We start from the raw sequence: 18,088 nt of genomic DNA, 5'->3' as shown, positions 1-18,088 counted from the left end.
GTGGAGCCCTTGCTTGGTCTGGGTACAAAATCTTTTCTCAATACGTTTGTGCCAGTGCACTTCATCTCCGGGGGGAGGAGTCTGAAGGAGGAGGAAAGGAGTGAACGGACATGAGTCTCTTTGGCTAAAGTTAGTTTTAAATATCGATCCAAAGTTGGGGGCAAAGACCCAGGGATTCCACTCACAGGCCTATGTGCATATATACATAAAAGAATTGAAAACAGATGTCCCAGCAAAAACTCGTACACAAGTCGTCATAGCAGTTTTCACAAAATCCAAAGGTAGATGAATGAACGGATAAAACCAACATGGCGCATCATTCAGCCATAGAAAAGGAACGCAGTGCTGACCCCTGCAACGACATGGGTGAGCCTCGAAGATGTGAGGCCAAGTGAAAGAAGCCCGTCACAGACAGACTACATATTCCAGGATTCCATTTATCCAAAATCACCAGGACTGGCAAATCTATAGAAACAAATTAGCAGTTGCTTAGGACTGAGCTGGGGGAGGGGGTGGGGTGACTACGGGGCGAAAAGCTAAAGGGGACGAGGTTCATTTTGGGGGATGATGATGATGGTGATGTTCTAAAACTGGCGATGGTTGCACAATCCTGAACACACGGAAATCCATCGATTGTACGGTTATGTGAATTACATCTTACCAAAGTTATTTAAAAATTAAAAAGTTGGTGCCACACCGTGGAAGATTAACAATCCACCAGGTGCCATGACTCACCCACCAAAAACCTAGAGCCAGACACATGCTCAGGCAGGAGGGGAAGCCGGACAATGGGGCAGGACTGGGCGGGCTTAGGACTAGAAAGCTCCCTGAAAAAGTGACCACCATCAGCTCAAGAAACCTGACCTGTGAGCAGAACCCCAGCTCCTTTGCGGCACCAAAGTAAGGAAGGGATGGAGGGACAGAAAAGTTACCAGCACCCTTTCCTGCTGGGGACAACCCCCTCTGCCTTCCACAGAGCGCACAGTGGCTCTGTCCTCCGAGAACAAGTTTATTTCATAAACTCAAGGCTGCACCCAAGACAAAGTGTGCACGTATAGAACTAAGGCCCTCTTAATACTAGAGATTAAGGGGGATCAACCTAAGGAGGAGGTGGCTTGAAATGCGGGGACGGGTGGCATAGCGGCGGCTGGGACCATGGTCCGTCTGCGCAGGGACCAAGGCTAGGAGGGGCACAAGAGTTGGGATCTTCCTGGTTTGTTTCCAAGCACTGACGCATTGTAACAAAGGGCCCAGAAAGCTCGCTGGAGCCCCCAGCTTGGCTGCGACCCTAGAATGTACTGAGGGGGGCAGAGCCGGGAGCCCTCCCTGGGCTCCCTCTGCAACTGGCTTCCAAGCAAAGAAAGCCCAGCTCCTTGGTGGCACTTGGGGACACAATGGCAGTCCCAGGGCTGCTGGTGGCAGCTGTCTCTTTCTCTCAGCACTGGCTTGCTCTTGGGCCTCCTCCTGGCAAAGCCCCTTCTGTTTGCCCCTGGGGGCTAGATCTGGAGCTTCCAGAGCCTTCACTGTCACAGCCTACAGCTCAGCATCTTCATTTGTCATCAACAGGACAGGCATGAGACTGACCCCAGATGGTGTCTTCATGGGTGTTTAATGAGCAGATTCACGTAAAGCACATTTGTTCCCCTTATACTGGATGTGAGCGTGGGTAGTGGGGGATGCGGTCCCCGGGTCTGTCGCCGCCCACATGACCAGGTTCGAGCTGAGCCAGCAAGATAAAGCCTCAGAGCAGGCGAGATAAAACTAACGAATGTTTGTGCTCCACAATAAAAAAAAAAAAAAAAAAAAAGGCATCCTTTGTGGGAATACCAAAGCAAAACTATGGACAACTTTCAAATTAACTGTGGTTTCTCCCCAGCCACACTCTGGGAGAGCCCTGCCTCCCTAAGGGGTTTACCCAGCAGCCCCCCAGGCCCGATGGCAGGCCAGTCTCTGCAAGCCTGCCTTAGCCAAACACGCAGGCCCCACCTGCTTCTCCCCAAGGTGAGGCAGACCCTCTGGGGCAGGGTGCAAAGGGGCTCCGCGCCCACCCGCGTGCGTGCCCCTCTCCCCTCTGTGCACACACCTCGGGTGTCCAGCCACCATCAAGGCGATCGTCAAGTACTAAGGCCACGTCCGCTTTCCTCTCCACAGAAATAATCACCGGGAGCCCCTTTGATTTGCAGGGAAATCAGGGCTCCTGGCTGCACTCCTTGTCAGGCCGGCCCTTTGAACAGGCTCACTCCATAATTTAGAGTTTGAATCTCGTTTTAAATGGCAGTTAAAAATTGTATGTGGCAGTTCACAATGAAATTTAGCTTGACAGCTTGGACATAAAACTAAAAATAAATGACTTCACATCCAAATAATAAGTAATAACAATGTTAGCCTGCATAAGAATAGCAGGGCTGGATTCAAATACAATATTAATTTTAGGAATATGAGTGACTGGGGAGAGACAGAGGCAAAGAAACAAATCCTTCATATAGCACCAGTCTCCTCTTATCCCCCAGGCAACTGGCTGCCTGGCACCTCCACGGCACAGCAATTACGTGGTGTAATGGAGCCGGCGCAAATAAGCAGAAAGATTTTATTAAACCAAATGAGCAAATCATCTGCGTATTATTGCGATTTGATTGACACTGACAAGTGTCGAGCAGACGCGGATGTGAATATGATAAAGAAGCTTGCAGAAAAGCTCTTGATAATGTTACTCTTGATAAAGTTGCCCGGCCACCCTCTCTAAGTAAATAAAGGGGAGAGGAAGATGACGCATATTAATTCGCCTCCTTGGCACGCCCCGGGGGGGGGTGGGGGGGGGGGTGGGGGGAGTTGCAATGGGTTCAGGGTATGGCATTTTATATGAATACCAAAATTGCATCCGTGATTCGCACAGACTTTACGATAATATATTAATATTAAAACTAAAGGTCATTCCACAGAATGGTTAAGCTGCCTGAGCTGCAACCTTTATACCAATAACAGACTCTGGAAAGTAAGTGAGAAATATTTGAATACTCAAAAATATATATTTTTTTTACTTGGGAGGCTTGCCGGCTAACATTAGCTCAGGTGGCCCCTCACCCACCTGCCTTCTCCGGGGACAATTACGGGGCTACCTGGAGGATGGCTGCATCTGAGACAGCTGGTGCTGCCAGGGAGGAGAGGTGATTAATTGCCACAGGCCTCGGGCCCTCCGTGCGGCTGCCTGGCACTAATGACTCCCTTATGAGCCGGGGACGCGCCCCACCGCCGCGGCTCCACGGAGTCAGCACAAAACTTTACGCAGCTGCTTGGGGCGCTTGGAGCAAACGGGCCAGCGCGAGGCGGGCTCTGTCTGGGACGATTTAAGGGGAGGCCCGCCTGAAGGCAGGGGGCCGGCCGTGATGACCTCTGGAGCTCCCTCCAGGGCGTGGTTTGCTCTGATTCTGTCAGTCGGGGTGGCTGGAACCAAAGAGAGCCCTGGCTGGACCGTGCGTGGGGCAGGCGGGCTCTGAAGTCCTCCTAGAGAGAAGCTTGGAATTGGGAGATCTGCCAAATTGAGAGGCTGTCCAAGTTGACCCGGTGTCCAGAGAAGGTTTTTCTCAGTGTCATGGGCAGATCCACAAGTGTGGTCTCCTAACTCCAGGTGGACAGAGAGCCTGATGGCCTGGAGGCAGCCAGGGCAGGTTCGCCCGCTTCCGAAGTGCAGCAGCGACCTGGCTGGGGGCGGGAAATTGACAACGCAGGGAGTATTTACACCGCGGAAATTGGCAGACACTTTACATCAGGACTCCTTCTCCACCTGCCAGTTTTTAGACATCTCAGCAGCATTTCACTGGCTGACTCCCGGCAAGGTATGGGGGAAGCGGAGAAAGAGCCCACCTTCCACAGGCATCTGGGTTGTTGCCATGTTTACTGGCATGACCTTATGTGGACACAGATCACAGTTTATCTAATCTTCACGATCCCCACTTGGTGCAAAACAAGAGGAAGGGGGAGAAAAGGCTTAATTAAGTCCAACCTAATACAGTAATTCTAACATCTCTAGGCAATTTTCTACCTTTTTTGGGAAAAGAACTTGGGTTCTGATTTCTCAGACTCCTGCCTCTCCAGCCGGCTCTACTCTGAGGCAGCACCTGAGTGAACCGGGAAGGCGATGACAGGTGTCTTGAGGGTCTGCCTCTGTGCGACGGTGACCCCTGACTACTGGTCACCTGGCTGACATTCTGGTGTTAGAATTAGCGATCTGGGCCCCCGTGGCCTGGTCAGCCTCATCTTTGGCAGGTAGATGCCCCTCCCACCCACAGCCTTCTGGCGAAGGCAGGCCGGTCACCTTCTGCCATGGAGTCTCCTTGTCCTTCCTGGATGGGGGAGGCTCCTGGTTGCACCTACACCATGACACAGTGGAATGGGAAGGCCGCTCCGGAAAGCTGTTCTCCTCTGCTGGACCACTTACCACCCACTTCACTGTGCTGTGACCCGATCCAGGTCCGTGCAGAGGCAGAGGATCTGTTTCCAGGGTCCTCGGGGGAGCTGACGGAGAAATACCTCCCCCGTTCCTTTTGGCCATATCTTTCCCTCTCCAGACCAGAACATGGAGCAGGGAAATAGAGACACACAGACTGCTTTCTTCTCTCTGACCCTCCCACCTTCCTTCTCCAAATCTGCCAAGGCCAATGCAGTTCTTCCATCTTAGCGTTTTTCAATCTGTGAGCCAGGACCCATTGGTCAGGGATGAAATAAAGTCAGTGCTTCCTGACCAACGTTAATTAAAAAGACAAAGACAATTTTAAAAGTAAGAAAATACCCTATAAAACAAGGCTAAGAATGGTTCTCTGAAATGTGTTTTGATTGTGTGTGTATGTGTTCTGGTTAAAACCGTAAAATGAATTTCTCATGGAAAACATGTTTGAAAGTCACCATTCCGTAACCCATTCTCTTGTCCCAGAGCAACCGGCCACACAGGTCAAGGGCGTCAGGGTTATGACCTCTACCCCGGGAGGCCCCAGACACTGCTGCTTCCAAGCTTGGCTCTTGATCTGCTAACTGAGGAGATAACCCAGAAAATCTCCCCAACACAAGTCTGGCTTGCCATGCAAAACCGATTTTAAATGTCAGGACTTTCTTCTTGCACCTTTTCTGTAAGCAACTGTGACCTCTCCTTTTGCCCCAAGTAAGCCCAAGGCCTCCAGGCACCTTCTCCAGAGCATCGCATTCAGAAAGGCCAAAGAGAAAAGGGGATTCATATTGCTAGAGAGATTTCTCCCGTTACACACTGATCGTCTAAGAGGTTGATCTGCCCAGCCTCTCTCATCCCCCCACAGGACCTTCTACTCGCTTAGGCAGCTGCCCATGGGCAGCTATGGGGCCTGAGCCACACACGGTCTCAAGAGTTACTCAGAATAAACTGCCGTGCTTCTGAGAAGCCTCCATCATGCACCCTAGTTGCTGATGCCTACGTGAGCCGCGCTTGGCTTCCATGAGCAAGTCTACATGAAATTGTGAAAAAGCCAAATGACTTGGAGCCCCTTCTACTGGGACTAGGTTGGCGCAGTCCTAGCAGAGTCTCTGGGACATGGGGTAGGCCCTTGCTAAAATTGTGTGGGATCAGTATGGACTTATGTGAAAGATGGGCCAATTGAAGGGCCTTCCATATTTCTTTAAAATATTTTTGTAATGGGGGGAGCCTGGGTGGCTCGGTCAGTTACGCATCCAACTCTTGATTTTGACTCAGGTCATGATCACAGGGTCATGGAATGGGACCCCAGGTTTTAGAGCTCCGCAATGGGCATGGAGCCTGCTTAAGATTCTCTCCCTTTCCCTCCCCGTCTCCCTCTTCCTTTCCCTCTCTATATACTTATATTTATATAAATATATATATTTAATGGGTTCCAGGGAAACACTTAAATGGGGTACTCCAACCACATCACATCACTGTATTAAAATAAGTAAAAAACACCTTATGTGTGTTCTTTTATGGATTTGCTAACAGGCAGAAACCTGGGATGAATTAAGTGATTTCTGCTTTGTCTATTAATCTTGGAATAAAACATTTTTGTTTGCTTGTTGTTCTAGAAGAGTCCATCGTAAGAGCCCATCATTTAAAATAAATATGGTTTACAGGGTGATACACCAGAGTGTTGCATGCTGTTTGTGTCTTTACACACATACCCTTATGGCTAGTAAAAGTGAGATACACACCCATCAATGTATTTTATGCCCTTCTGTTCCAGAATACACACAACGATAATATCATTCCCTATTTAATTTTGAATACTGGTGGGAGGGAAAAATAAACAAGGCTATATATTTTTTGGAATAATAGGTCTTTAAATTCTAAGAACTTTCAAGGGATAAAAATCAGTCAGATCTTAAATGTTAACATAAGAACACAGGGAAATGGCAGTTAACAGAATTGGAAACCACAATTGCAGGCTATTCAATGTCTATAAGATATATGTATACTAATCCTTGCTTTCTTTATAGCCCACTGTAACCAAAACTATTTTGAACGAGGAAAGTTTTCTCAAGGTACCATTTTGAACACTGTTTTTCCATTGCCTGCACTCAGAGCAAGCTTTGTAACTGGACACTCAAGACGTAGAGAAGCCAAACCTATACTGTTTCTAATTTTATTTATTCATTTATCCCATCGTTCCATCAGAAAATACCTATTAAACAGCAGAATATGGGCTAAGACCTTGGAAAGACAGACAAGGCTTCTCCCCTCAAGGTCTCATATTGGAATGTAGGTTCTAGTAGGAGGAGATGAAGTAGTAAACACGTGATTACAGATTGCTATCTGGGTTATGAAGACCCAGGTGAGGTGATAGAGGACACCTGCTGGGGAGGGAGGGTGAACTTAAGCTAGAGATGTCAGGGAAGGCCCTTGAGGAAGCATGGAGAGCCAGCCATGAGAAGGACCAGATCAAGGCCAGCTTGGCAGGGAAGCACCGAGGCTACGGACAGAGTAGGAAAGGGTGGGGGAAGCCCTGGGAAGAGGGAGAAGTGCCCAATGACAGGATCCAAACCACACAAGGCCTTGAGGATCACAGGGAAAAACCTATTTTATGTTAAGAGCCATTTGAATACAACGATCATACTACCTGGTAGCTTTATTCGTAATTGCCAACAAATAGGGAAAAATTCCAACGCTCCGCTGTTAGTGGATACATAAACCATGGCACATCCATTAATGCTCTGTTGCTCAGCAATAAAAAGGAACAAAACAAGTGGCACTATGGTGGATATGTTGCAGATGCATTATCTCACCGGTAAAAGCCAGACTTTGTATTGGTTATCTACTCTGGGTAACAAATTATCCCCAAACCTAACACAGGCGAGGAAGTACAGACTGACCCTGTGTCCGAAAGGAACACTGGAAATATTTAAGAAGCAGAACAGCTAGTTGGAGAAGTTATGACTATGTGGTCATCTTGCTTCTAGAGAGCAAGAGAACTTTCTATCATCCTCCACAAATGAGCCTCATCCATGGAGCTTTGCGAAGCAGTGGAGACAGAACCATACAACTCCCAGTACTCATTAGTCACATTACTGGAAGCAAAATGTACTATTTGATCAGACCAGCTGGGAAAAGAAAAGAGAATGTCCTGTGACATGACCTAGCCATGATAGGCATGAGCCAGCTCATGACTGATCCACAGCCAGAGCCCTGTGCTGGCTCCCCCCACCAACACCTCTGTGACCCCAGACCCTCCAAGCTTCAAAGCCTCAGTGTCCCTCACCTGTAGAAGTTGGGGCTGGGGCCGAATCTCTCAGGTCCCTTCCATCTATAAGTTATTAGCCATCATCCTGTGATTTAAGGACATGCCTCTGCTGGCTCCCCAGCAGAGCTGGGGGCTTCCCCAGTCATTTGAGCATATCCATGCCTATCTCCCAGGGCCATTTGGGTACCGCCTTCCCGATTTCTGCCACATCTGCCGGCCACCTGCTTGACTGTTTACTTCATCTTTTCCTTCAAATGAACTTACTTTTTATAATCTTAAACGTAAATATGTTTAAGAGTAAACTTTATGTCACAATGGTGGACATAAAGAAAAGGTCCAGAATTTTCCACCAAGGGGGGGAATATTAGTGAGACTTATACATTCAAAGCCAACTATAAAATAAATACAATGAAAGCAATGTTTCCAATTTCTGGTTCAATACCATTAGGGTTGGAGACTTGGATGTAGGTTTTGTTTTGTTTTTTGTTTTTTTTTTTGAGGCAAGATTGAAGAGAGGCATTATAGACCTATTGGCACCCAACTGAGCCATTCTCCTTGCTTTATCTAAAGCCTTCAAAGATCACTGAAAAGGGAACAACTTTGTCCTTTGCTGATTTAGTACTATCTGAGGCTGTATCTACATGCCACCTGATACCATTTCCTGTTATGCACCAACATGCCATCCACACTTTGGGAAACGTTGAATTTGTTATTTCAGACTTGGTTCCCTTGCTTCCCCTGACTGGGCTCCCAGCGACAAGGTAGCTTCTGGTTTCTCCATCTCTGCACCCCTGCCAGACATTCCCTGTTACTCCTGCAGAGGATTTGGTGGCTCTGGCACAAGTCATGCCCTACAGAAGTGTAATAGTGAGCAAGGGGGAGAAAGGAGGGCAGCCACCATCACGGTTATTGTTACCACGTCAATGAGTTTTGTCTGAACTTCTAAGGAGGAGAAAGAAGCCCACCAAAGGAAGGAGCTGGGCTAAGCACAGTCTTGAGAAGATTGTGAGAGATTGAGCCTCCAAGTGGTTCAAGTCTATAAAACAGAGGGCACTTGGGTAGCTCAGTCGGTTAGGCGTCTGACTCTTGATTTCAGCTCAGGTCATGATCTCACAGTCATGAGACTGAACCTCTGCATCAGGCTCTGCATTCAGCGGGGGGTCTGCTTGTCCCTCCCTCTCTCCCTGTCCTCCCCCTGCTCATGCACTTTCTCCATCTCTAAAATAAATATTTTTTAAAAAGTGTGCAAAACAGTGGTTACACAGAACACATAAAAGCAGTGAAAATTTTGGAGAGGAGTTTTTTTAAATTTAAAGACATGGGATTTGGGGTTTCCAATTTTTTTTTTTCCATGAAAAATTACAGCTGAGTCTCCCCTGTCAGGAGACAAAACTGAGTAAAGAGGTGGCTCTGAAGGCTGGAAGGTCCACACACAGACTCATACAGCTGTGTTCATTGTAGCATCATTCACCATAGCCAAAAAGTAGAAACACGAATGACCACCAACACACGGCTAGCTAAATAAAAAGGTGGCGTATCCAAACTGGAGAGTCTGCTTCAGCCATACCAAGGAATAAAGCAAGGATGCATGTTGCAACGGACGTGGAAAACACTATGCTAAGTGAAAGAAGCCAGGCACAAAAGGCCGCATATTATTATTCTACTCATATGGGACGTCCGCAACAGCCATTCACAGAGACAGAAAGCAGAATAGCAGCAGCCTGGGGCTGGGAGGATAGGTTGGGGGAGGTGATGTCTAAAGGACATGGGGTTTTCTTCTGAGGTGAGGAGAATGTTCTAGAATTGATGTGGTATGTGAGTGATATCACAATAAACCTGTTACACACCACACACACACACACACACACACACACACACACACACACACACACACACACACACCTTGGAGGCATGTAGTTTTGTAAGCCAGCTGGGAGGGTGATGGGTGACGCCCACTGACGAAGTTTGCTTGGAGCAGTGGCTGCCCCATGGGAATCACCTGGGAGGCTCCGGAAACCTCTGATGCCGGCCCCACCTGGACTGCTCGGGGCAGCAGCTCTGGGGGGGTGTGACTGGACTTCATGGTTTAAAAATCTCCCCAGGCGATTCTCAGAGGCAGCCGAGGCGGGGAAGAGTGGTTCAGAAAATTCAGAAATAAAGAGGTAGACTCAGCCCAGATGTAGGCCTTTGCTCATCACCAGATTAGCCCTCTTTTGCCTGGATACATTTCTATCCTACAAAACCTACGCTTTAAACCTTCACCCTAAGTAAACCTTACTTTACAAGTAAGTCAGCCGCACAAGAAGCCACATGCTCAGCATCATCAGTCATGAGGAACACAGATCAAAACCACAACAAAAATACCACTTTACACCCAGATCACACCCTTCAGGCTGGCTATGATAAAATAATGAAAAATAAGGTGGGCGAGGATACGAAGGAATTGGAGTTCTTGTACGTCCACTGTTGGTAGAAATGTAAAATGGTGCAGCCGGTATGGAAAACAGCGTGGCAGCTCCTCAGAAAGTTAAACCTAGATCTACTCTAGGGCCCCCAGTTCCACTCCTAAGTATATGTCCAACAGAACTGAAAACAGGTCCTCAAGCTAACGCACATATAGGTGTTCCTAGCCACACTAGTCACAGTAGCCGGGAGGTAGAAACAACCCAGTCGTTGAGCAGCGATGAATGGATAGACAAAAATGCAGTATAACCACACAATGGAATATTATTCAGCCTTAAAAAGCGGTGACATTCTGACCCCGGCTACAACATGGATGAACCCTGAGGACACTACGCCAAGTGAAATAAGGCAGACATGGAAGGAAAAATACAGTAGAATTCCACGTCTAGGAGATCCCCAGAAGAAGCAATTTCATTGAGACAGTGTGGACTAGGTTACCAAGGGCTGGGGGAAGGAGCGAATGGAGAGTTATTTTTGAAGGAGCACAGAGCTTCTGTTTGGGATGATGAAAATGTTCTTCAGATGGTTGGTGGGGACGGTCGCACAATGCTAACATACCGCATGCCGCTGAATTGTACACTTAAAGATGGTTGAAATGATCAATTTGGCGTTGTATAGATTTTACCACAATTTAAAAAATTAAAAAAAAAAAAGCCACAATGGCAGGCACGGAGAGATCTTTCCATACTTCACAGGGAACAGACCCATTAGAAGTAGTGGAGGGGAAGATCCCACCATGGTGGGTCACGTGCTCTCTCCCCGCACCTTGGTTCCCTCACAAACAAAAAGAGGAGAGCATGGCCCGCCCGTCTATGGGTGTGATGCAGACTGAACGAAATACGTAAAGCACCATGCATAGTAGCTGGTATACAGTAAGCACTCGATAGGTGGTAACACCGTCATTATCCACACCCACACGATGTGTCTACTCTGACTCCGATCTCCATTTAAAAGGCAGGGTGCGTTTTGGGGGTCATGAAAATGTTCTAGAATTACAGGTGATGATTGTACAACCTTGTGAATATACTACCACTGAATTCACACTGCAAAATATATGGAAATTATATATATATATTTTTTTTTCCAAAAGGGCAGGGTGTATGGTCATGTAGCTGTCCCTATGCAGACACACAATTGCGTGGAGGGTACACACGTTTGCTGAGTGGCAAAGTCACGACCACCGGGGCAGAGAAAGGCCTGCGAGCCGCCATCTTGTAAGAGCCCCCATCCCATGGTATCAGCGACCAGCTGGGGCTGGGCCCCGGGCACTTCAGTCATCTCTATTCTTTTAGGTTAATGAGAGGCCCCATCATCTCAGGACACCTGGGACAACCTGCTTGGAAGTGGGGTTGGTACCTCCAAGTCCACCACAGACGATGTCACCCCTCTTTAGCCGCCCAGGGTCGGCGGTGGGGTTGGGGGGCTGCCGATACCTGCCACAGCTGGGCTGGGAGTTTGGTCATGTGGGTGGGGAGCCTCCCCCCAAAGAGGCGGTGAGGAGACCTGAGCACTCACTATCACCGCGGCGGGGACACCTGCTCCCTAGCAGACACCATGCAGGACAGGTGTCCTTCTAAGGACAAAGCCAGAGACGGGGACCCGCCTGCCATCTCCTGCCTGGAGCAGCCTGTGCCAATGTCTTGGGGCCAGCCCGAGCTGGCTCTTGAGTGCCATACTGGGCGGGAAGGGAGAAGTCTGCACCTACCAGAGGCACAACCAAGGCAAGTGCCCTGGGGAACGGGGCTCGGGTGAAAAAGACTCAGGTTCACGGACATCCCAGAGTCCACAGTCTCCCCACCCTTCCGGGCTCAACACTCACCGCCTGTAACTTTCACGCTGCCTCCTTCCTGGAAGCTCTCTGCACTTGTCTTTCAGAACAAACCTGCAGGGCCAGAGGGATGGGGGAAGACAGATGGCCACTCACCGCCTCACCCAGCCTCGATTTCCTCCTGACTGATCAAGGGGCTAACAACACCGGCCTTTAAACTGTTGGGAAGAGGAGGTGGGATAATGCAAATCAGTAGGAGAGGGCCAACAAGCTCCAAGCAAATGCTCAGACTGGCACCTGCTTCCATGGTAACAATCGTGGCCAACACCTGCCTCGCCTGCTTGGTCAGTGCCCGCACCTGGCCACTGCTCCACATGGCACCAGGAAGGAGTTCTCACCTGGGGACCCAGCAGCCCGCACCAGGGACCCAAGAGCGTGGCCCTGCTGGAGGGAGGGTGCGGATTCAAGCCTCTGTGGTCCAGGTGGCAAGAGATGAGCTGGCAGCAAAGGGCAGATTCTAAGATTTCTTGAAAGAAACTTGGAGACTCTGGTATGCTAGGAATGGGCTGGAACCGTTTCCTTCTGGGGCCCGTGAGACAATTCTGGCCCATGATGATCACATGACAAGGTGGAACCCTAGCAGTACCCACCCTGAATCCATCACCGGTTGATGGAAAACGCACAAACCAGAGTAGCAAAGTGAGTGTGTGGGGTCTCAGGAAAGAAGGAGAGAGAGAACCACCGTTTCAGGCCGGAGGAGATTGGTCTCTGAGGCCCGCGCATAGGAATCCAGGGGAAAATCGTCCAAAATAATGAAAAGTTCAGTGTTATGATTATTTAGGAGAAACATCTAATATACTTTAAGTACCTCAATAAACATTTGAACTTGAAAAAGTGAGTTACAGTAAGTTACCTGACCCTTACAGATGACTTGCCAGGTCTCATTTCCTTCTGGAAACAAGGAGAAAGGAATGAGCTACATCTGAGGGGGCTGGGGGCTCATGCTATTGAGGTGATTTATTGAAGGTCAGTCAGCCAGAATGAGAGCATGGGCCTCAGGTGAAAGCCCTGGTGAACTTTCCAGACAAATTCGTGAGCCTTTTGTGGGCTGGATGGTGGGAAAATTGTCAGAAAAAAATGACAAGGAGTGTTTCCCTTTGGGACTTACCTTCAGCTCGCTGTGTAACCCCAGCCGGCTGACTTTTCTCTGGGCCTGGTTCCTCATCTGTAAAATGGGGTGAGGGAAGAGGGTCTCAAAGACCCCTCTTTTGCTCTGGGAATCCAGCAATGATCTGTGAATAGTTTTTCTAATTTCCAAAAGCAGTGGCGCCTCTCCTTCCCATCTACCTACTGCAAAGAGAGACTCACCCATTTCCCAAGCTAAAGCGGCCCTTTTCCCTAACGTAACTTTGATTTTGCTCTGAAATCCGCTTCCTACTTCTCTGACTCGGGACCCCAAAGGTACAAATTTTCTAATTCCATTGTCTTGGCTATTTAAAGTGTTCTCGAACTCTGTTTATAGGAATCAAAAGTATGCTTTCGGCTTTAAGACTAAAAGATTTGAATATCCGTTTTGTTTTGTTTTTAAGAAAAATGATGGGTATCAACCCTTAGAAAAATCAGCTCACTTGGAGACCTCCATGGCATTATTGCCTTCTTTAATATTGCTGACAGTCTCTTGCAAATGTATCACAAGCTGGCGTTTATTAGTGTGAGGCACAAGTAAGGGGCATGTTATTTGATTTGAATAACAGCTCGGAGCTACAGTTTGAGTCCAGAAATATATTAGTCAGAAACAATCTCATTTAATAACACAGAAACTAATAAAAGAAAAGTATTCCAACTGATTCAGAATTGAATTTATGAATATTGCTTTAGCAGGATTAATGATCAAAACCCCAACCTGTTTGTCACGTTATAACTGACTTTTCCATTTAAATGCAAAAGCAGAAGTCAATGAGTCCACAGGATTGTATATTGCTTTGAAGAAAACCAGTTCATTTTACATGTAAGCTTCCAAATTGGCAATAAACTTTAATTACAGGGTCAGATAATCAAATTATAATCAAATAGCCTCACATAAAAATCTATGTTTGAAATTAATGAGATACAAGGCTGCCACTTGGTATCATTGCACCTCTGTAACTTACTAACAGACATTTCATTTTCATTCAAAAGTCACCTTAAGGACTTTCTCCTCAATTTCCACTGTGTCGCTTAATTTGATTTAGAAAACATTTCATTCTTAGACCATACAGCCCTTCGGATTTTCATATTCATCTCTGCATTTTCCCTCCTCTCAGTGCGGGGGAGGTCTGTTTTATAATTGACAGTGGGATTTCCAAATTGGCACTCTTGTAAACCTTTCCAACAGTGAGGCGGGTATATATCTGTCTGGGTCAGGGAAGAACCTTCAAGCTGGTGCCAGGTGTCATCTGACAGAGGCACATTCACACCACGGGGCTGAGTGGCCCCAGAAGTTTTGCCAAAGGAAAAAATGTGTATAGCTTAAAATGACTTGAATTATTTTGAAATCAACAAATACATCAGCAAGTGAATGGCGTTAACACACAAGACGGTCCCCCGGCTTATGATGGTTAGACTTATGAATTTTTGACTCTTAAGATTTTGCAAAAGCAGTATGAATTCAGTAGAAACTGTACTTGGAATTTTGAATCTGGGTCTTTTCCCCAGGCTTGCAATGTGTGGTAGGATTCTCTCTCGCGAAGCTGGGCAGCCCCACGATCACGAGGGTAAACAACCAGCCAATGCACCTGCACCATTCTGATTTTCACTTGCAGGATGGCATTCGGTAACTCACATGAGATTTTCAACCCTTTATTATAAAATAGGCTCCATGTGAGATGATTTTGCCCAACTGTAGGCTAGGGCAGGTGTTCTGAGCATGTGTAAGGTAGGCTAGGCTGAGCTACAACGTTCCGTAGGTGAGGTCTATTACGTGCATTTTCGTCTAGGGATGGGTTTATCAGCACATCACTCCTTTGTAAGTTGGAAAGGTCTGTACTGCTCCACGGTCCCATTAGATACTGACAAGCAGAATGCTCAGTTGTTTAATACAGAGTTAAAACCTTCGCATTTTATCTTTAAAAGCACTTTCCTTGTGTTCTTCAGTAGTGGGAGCTTTTGTTTGTTTTGTCAGAATGAAGAAGAGCCAGAAGCTGGGGCTCCCTCTTGCTGGCAAGCAGGCGAGCAGGGACCAAGTTAAGAGCTGAGAGGTTTAGAGATTGGAATGTAAAATGGACACTCTTCTCTCACTGACATGCTTTCTTTTGCTAAACATTAGATTTTTCTTGAGCTTTTCCACATTACACAATAATGGGGCACATAGCATCTGACAGAGCTGCCAGATTAAAGGAAAGTTTTTAGTATAAGTATAACCCAAATATTGCATGGGATATACTTACACTAAAAAAAAATCATTCCTTATTTATCTGAAATTCAAATTTAAGTGGACATCCTGTATTTTTATTTGCTAAAGCTGGCAATCCCAGTCTGAAATAATAGCAATAATAAATGCACCTTGGAGTGTTCAGAGCTTGGTGCCTTCTGAAACATTAAAGGATTTCATGGTGATTCCCTCAACATTTCCCAAGCTTGCCTGAACACACAATCACAAGTTCTTTAAAACTACAGATGCCCAGGCCCATGCTGGAACTGCTGACTTAGTAAGTTCAGGGTTTGGCTTGGGAGTTCATATTGACATGTTTCCCAGGTGATTCTTGGCATCAGTGAAGTTTGGAAAACACAGCAAATATCTCTTGTCACCACATCTTTAAGAAGCAGTGGTGGATGGAGTAGGGAGTTAAGCCAAAATTATTAACCTTCATTTCCAGCCGCGAAAATCGTGGCCCAGAAAAAGTATGGGGAGTTGCTCAGCTGTATTCAGGTCCTTGGACCTATTGAAATATCATCCTCAAAATATTTTATTCCATTGTTGCTTGAAGTGAAAGGCCTTCCCGTTTGGAAATGGACAGGTAGAAGGTATGTGACCATGTAAGTTATTTCTGTCAGTGTAATCGGATCTTTGTTGTTTTGTCTGGCACGCTTAAGGGTCCCACTGTGAGCCACGAAAGTGTGGGGTATCGATCACTTCTGTCTCCGGTCTATCCGTAATAAGGCGATCCTCACTGCCTCAAGCCTTCCCGCGGGGTGGGGGGGGTGGGGGTGTTACCAGGGCATGCCCTCACTGTGAGGGTGGAGGGAGGGAGGGAGCGAGGGGGGTGAGCAGCGCGGCCTCGCAGGTGCTCCCCCGCACAGGCCCCCGGGGATACCGGAAGATGCGGGCCCACATTCCGGGGCAGGTAGAACACCATTTCCGCGAGAACCAGAACCTGAGCCTCACCCACACTCTCAGCATGACACATGTGCAGCAAAGGGAAACTGCCAGGATGTCAAGGTGATGAGAACATTCAATAAAAACCGAGAGGCCCTGAGGGTCCGCCCACGCGGCCCTGCTCTGTGTAGCGGCTGGCCGGGCAGGCGCCTGGGGTGGAAATCAACCATTCATCTCCTTCTCCTAAGAGAAGTGTGACTCAGACGGCGAAGAGTACGGTCTGTTTTCTCCTGCTCCTGGCTCCTCGTGCCACCTCCCCTTTGGGGGCGGGGGTCTTCTTGCTCCCTAAGGACTCTTCTGCTACACGGATGAGACGCCTGAAAGGCAGGGCTCCAGCACATCCCCGTCCGCCACCCCCAAGCCCGGTGACCTTGGTTGGGTGACCCTTGTCTCTGCATCACCTTCCACCCAGAGGTGACATCAGGCTCTAACGTTCTGGGGTTCTCTGCTACATTCTTTCCTTTTTTTCCGTGACTGATGAGAGTCAATTAGGTACCCAATAAGAGCAAAGACAAAATTTAGTTTCTCCTTTTCAGCTGAAGCTGGTTATTTCTGCCCCTTCCCTTTTCAAAATTAACCCCTCCAAATGACTTTTGCTGTGCAGTCCTCGTGTAAGATCTGCTTGTCACTATCCTTTGAGTCGTTTCCACCCCACATGAACCCAACAACTGGAGGGATCATACGGAAGAATGTTTCCATTCCAAAGAAAATGATCTACAAGTCTTCCCTAAGCCAGTGTATTAATTCCTTAGATCACACCTCACATTTGAGAGGTGCCAGGATTTTTTTTTTTTTTCAAAGACCTAACGAGTGTAATTGCCTCCAGAGGAGCCCAGCTCAACCTTATAAAACATGCAGGGCAAGGCGAAGCACCTGTGATCACAAACGGTGGATAGGATGTGGAAGAAGGAAGAATAAACCAGGGGCGACTTGAATTCTGGCAAGTGGTGAGGTATGGGTGATGAGGACTAGCATTATCCCCTCTCCCTTCATCTGCCCAACTTGTGGTAGTGCTCTGTTGACTAAATCCTTACCAGGTCCCAAACATGTCTGACTGCCTGTCTTCCAGAGGCGTTCCAGTCTGAATCACCTACGAGGTAGAGAATGTAGTAAAACCATTCTGAACTGCTCTCACTCCCTCCAGCTGAAAGGCTCAGCAAGGGTCCCCTCCACACACTAATCGCCATCATGCTTACCTCCTTCTGAAGTGGCCAACACTCAGGCCTCCTCCAGGTAAGATGTTGGTTCCGATGTGACGTGAAGTTCTAGGAGATCAACCCTGGAGGGCAATTTGATGTATTGTCTCGGAGGCCTCCATGGGGTGTGCCCTCTGACCCAGAACTTCCATGGCCAGAGGTTCATCTGAAGGAATATCATCTGTACAGAGCTTTTAATTGTGAAAAATGGGGACTCTGGCATGGGGTAAATAAATTCTGGTTCATTCATATGAAAGCATACTCTGCAGCCATTCAAACTCACACGGAAGAATATGCAGTGACTTGGAAGGATGTTCGTGTCCTGTTGGAGAGAATATAGTACCACTGTGAGAAACAAAGTTCAGGGTCATGTTAAGCTGGTCAACCGCCAAAGTGGTCATCTTTGGTGGATGGGATTATTAACGCCTTAGATTTTCTATTCCTTACTGTCTTGTTTTCCAAGTTCTCTGCACGAAGTTATTTTTGTATTACTTTTTTTAATAGGAAAAAGCTAATTACACTTCTAGGAAAAAACATAGAAAAGGACAAACATCTCACCCTTATGGAACTGACTTCCAGCTTCCATTTTGTCATGAGTCAA

At 47.5% G+C, this 18,088-nt stretch overlaps 1 long non-coding RNA gene across 2 annotated transcripts; it reads left to right on the top strand.

Moving 5' to 3' along the window:
* Nucleotides 1-16,377: 16,377 nt before the first annotated feature.
* LOC141371112 (uncharacterized) lies at nucleotides 16,378-17,743 on the top strand. 2 transcript variants are annotated; one of them, XR_012375762.1, is made up of 3 exons: nucleotides 16,378-16,509; nucleotides 17,150-17,243; nucleotides 17,361-17,743. It is a non-coding gene; the product is annotated as an uncharacterized lncRNA (long non-coding RNA). The 2 variants fall into 2 exon arrangements; XR_012375763.1 differs by having other exon boundaries at nucleotides 16,388-16,509; nucleotides 17,118-17,243.
* The last annotated feature ends 345 nt before the right edge of the window (nucleotides 17,744-18,088 follow it).

This window comes from Callorhinus ursinus, unplaced genomic scaffold (assembly GCF_003265705.2).
Source record: "Callorhinus ursinus isolate GAN/ISIS: 27379988/994484 unplaced genomic scaffold, GSC_fseal_2.0 scaffold56, whole genome shotgun sequence".
NCBI lineage: Eukaryota > Metazoa > Chordata > Mammalia > Carnivora > Otariidae > Callorhinus > Callorhinus ursinus.
The sequence above is the reverse complement of the archived record's forward strand: the minus strand, read 5'-3'. Positions and strand labels throughout refer to the sequence as shown.